The sequence below is a fragment of the Cebus imitator genome, unplaced genomic scaffold, assembly GCF_001604975.1.
Source record: "Cebus imitator isolate Cc_AM_T3 unplaced genomic scaffold, Cebus_imitator-1.0 Scaffold32, whole genome shotgun sequence".
In the NCBI taxonomy this organism is placed as follows: domain Eukaryota; kingdom Metazoa; phylum Chordata; class Mammalia; order Primates; family Cebidae; genus Cebus; species Cebus imitator.
In genome coordinates, this window is record NW_016107347.1 from 5,012,957 (window position 1) to 5,016,594 (window position 3,638).

Genomic DNA, 3,638 nt, shown 5'->3' on the forward strand with positions numbered 1-3,638 from the left:
AGTAGAGACGGGGTTTCACCGTGTTGACCAGGATGGTCTCGATCTCTTGACCGCGTGATCCACCCGCCTCGGCCTCCCAATGTGCTGGGATTACAGGCTTGAGCCACCGCGCCCGGCCATTTCTTTTTTTTTTTATTTTTATTATACTTTAAGTTCTGGGGTACATGTGCAGATCATGTTACATAGGTATATACTTGCCATGGTGGTGGTTTGCTGCATCCATCGCCCCGTCATCTACTTTAGGTATTTCTCCTAATGCCATCCCTCCCCAATCTCCCTACCCCCTGCTATTCCTCCCCTAGCACCCCCCCCATGCCCCAGTCTGTGATGTTCCCATCACTGTGTCTGTGTTCTCATTGTTCAGCACCCACTTATGAGTGAGAACATGTGGTGTTTTGTTTTCTGTTCTTGTGTCAGTTTGCTGAAAATGATGGTTTCCAGTTTCGTACATATCCCTGCAAAGAACATGAACTCATCCTTTTTTATGGCTACATAGTATTCCATGGTGTGTATGTGCCACATTTTCTTTATCCAGTCTATCATTGATGGGCATTAGGGTTGGTACCAAGTCTTTGTTATTGTGAACAGTGCCGCAATGAACATATATATGCATGTGTCTTTATAATAGAATGATTTATAATCCTTTGGGTATATACCCAGTAATGGGATTGCTGGGTCAAATGGTATTTCTATTTCTAGGTCCTTGAAGAGGACTTCCTCAACCATTGTGGCTTCCACAATGGTTGAATTACTGTCTCAATATTTCAATCAAACTAAGGACCATTTGAAAAAGGAACATGGGTTTTGGCCATTTTCTGTACTTTCCATTGATACCTTATCAAAAGTGTGCCAGCATAAAATTTGGAGTCTGGCTGGTTGTATTAGTCTGCTACTGCTATAAAACAAATGACCACAAATGACAGTTTAAAGCAACATCCACTTATCTCACAGTTCTGTAGGTCTGAAGTCCATGCAGGGCTCAAATGGGTTCTCCTCTCATATACTCACAAGGCTAAAATTAAGGTGTCAAAACTAACTGCATCTCATCTGAGGCTCCAGGCTCTCTCCCACATTCACATAGCTAATGACAAAATCCATTTTGGTCCATCTATACAACTCAAAGACTGTCTTCAAGGCCAACAGGACATCATCTCTGACTTCTCTTTTAAGAATACATCTAAGTCAAGTCCAGCCAGAATATCTCCCTCTTGATTAACCCAACTGATTAGAGATCTTAATTATATCTGCAGTAATCCCTTTGTCAGAAAAGAGATATAAGTGACACAGCTTCTCATAACCACATTTCACCTATAAGATATACGACAGGTATAGCAGCATGAGAATCTTGGTGGCCAGCTTGGAATTCTGCCTACCACAGTGACTTTTAGCAGCTTGGAATAAAATCCTGGAAACCATGAAGCACTTTTTGAGGAATGCTACATTATGAGTGTTCTTGGTGGGTTCAAAATAATTCTATGTGGGAAAGCCTGGACATCTATGAACCAAAAAGACTCAGCAAGATCCACCAATGGATGGTGGACTAAAATTTAAGCAAAAACAGGATATTTATATGTTTGCGTTAGTACCTAGAGTTGCCATAACAAATGAACTCAAACTGGATGGCTTAAAAGAAATTTATTCTTTCAGTCCTGGAGGCTAGAAGTCTGAGGGAAAATGTGTTCCATGCCCCTCTCCTAGCTTCTGGGGTTGCTGGCAATTCTTGTTCCCTGATTTCTAGATGTATCACTTCAATCTCTTGTCTTCATATGGCATTCTCCATGTATGTCTCTAGTCAGTGTATAAAATTCCCTCTTCTAAGGACGCTACTCATTGGGATTCAGGCCCACTCTAATCCAGTATGACTTTATCTTAACTTGATTACATCCACAAAGGCCCTATTCTAAAGAAGGTTACATTTTAAGATTCTGTGTGGGAATGAATTTATGGGGGACACTATTCAGTACATTACCAAGGCATTGCCCCATCCAAAAATATTTACTGATTACAAAGGGAAAAGTAGTAATTTTACAATGGAGAATCTTTGCAGACATAAACTGATTAAACTGACTAAGGTAAACATCATTAATAACACACTTCAACACCTAGGCACGGTAGCTCACACTTATTATCCTAGCACTTTGGGAGGCCAAGGTGGGTGGCTCGCCTGAGGTCAGGAGTTCGAGAGCAGCCTGGTCAACATGGTGAAACCCCGTCTCTACTAAAAATGCAAAAATTACCCAGGTGTGGTGGTGGGCACATGTAATCCCAGCTACTCAGGAAGCTGAGGTGGTAGAATTGCTTGAACCCGGGGGCAGAGGCTGCAGTGAGTCAAGATCATGCCAGTGCACTCCAGCCTGAGCAACAGAGCGAGACCGCATCTCAAATAATAATAATAATAATACACTTCAACATTATATACCCCTAATATTGATGCAATGAGAGGCACATAACCTGTGTAGTCTTCTTCCAAATAATGCATTACACCTCAATCTAATCAAGAGAAAACATCAGACAAAATCAAATGAGGGATATTTGCGAAGTAACTGACTGATACTGTTTGAAAGTATATATATGTTTTCTGAGTCAGTGTCTTGCTCTGTTACCCAGGCTAGGGGACAGTAGTGCTATCTCTGCTCACTGCAATGTCTACCTCCTGAGTTCAAGCAATTCGTAGCCTCAGCCTCCAGGGTAGCTGGGATTGCAGGTGCCTCCCACCATGCCCAGGTAATTTTTGTATTTTTAGTAGAGATGGGGTTTCACCATGTTGACCAGGCTAGTATCAAACTCCTGACCTCAAGTGATACACCAGCCTCAACCTCCCAAAGTGCTTGGATTACAGGTATGAGCCACTGTGCCCAGCCTGTTTCAGTGTTAAAGTTGTAAAAGACAAAGACTGAAGAACTGTCACAGAAGGGAGACAAAGGAGACATAAAAACTAAATGCAGTGTGGGATTCTAGATTTGATCCTGGAAGAGAAAATGGGCATTGGAGGAAAAGTTGGTATACTACAAAGTAAATTTATAGTTCAAGTCATATTATCATGTCAAAATTGATTTCCTAATTTTGAAAATTGTTCTATAGTTATGTAAGGTTAAAATAGGGGAAGCGGGTACAGGGTTTATAGAAACTTCCTCTACTTTTTTTTTCTTTTTTTGAAACAGAGTCTCGACTTGTCACCCAGGCTGGAGTGCAGTGGCACGATCTCAGCTCACTGCAAACTTCTTCTCCCGGGTTCAAGCGATTCTCCTGCCTCAGCCTCCTGAGTAGCTGGGATTACAGGCACCCACCACCATGCCCGGCTAATTTTTTTATTTTTAGTAGAGATAGGGCTTTGTCATGTTGGCTACATTGGTCTTGAACTCCTGATGTCAGGTAATTTGCCCATCTCAGCCTCCCAAAGTGCTGGGACTACAGGTGTAAGCCACTGCGCCTGGTCTGTACTATTTTTCTACATCTTCTGTAAGTGTAAAAATCTAAAAAAAAAAAAGAAAATTTCAAGTACCTATTTGCCTATACAGGTTTTTTGGTCTTTTGTCCATTTTCCTTTTCTTTCCTATTGGCTTTTTCTTACTAAGATGTATTAATTTACTATATATTCATGATACCAATATTCTTTTTTTTTTTTTTTTTTTTTTTTT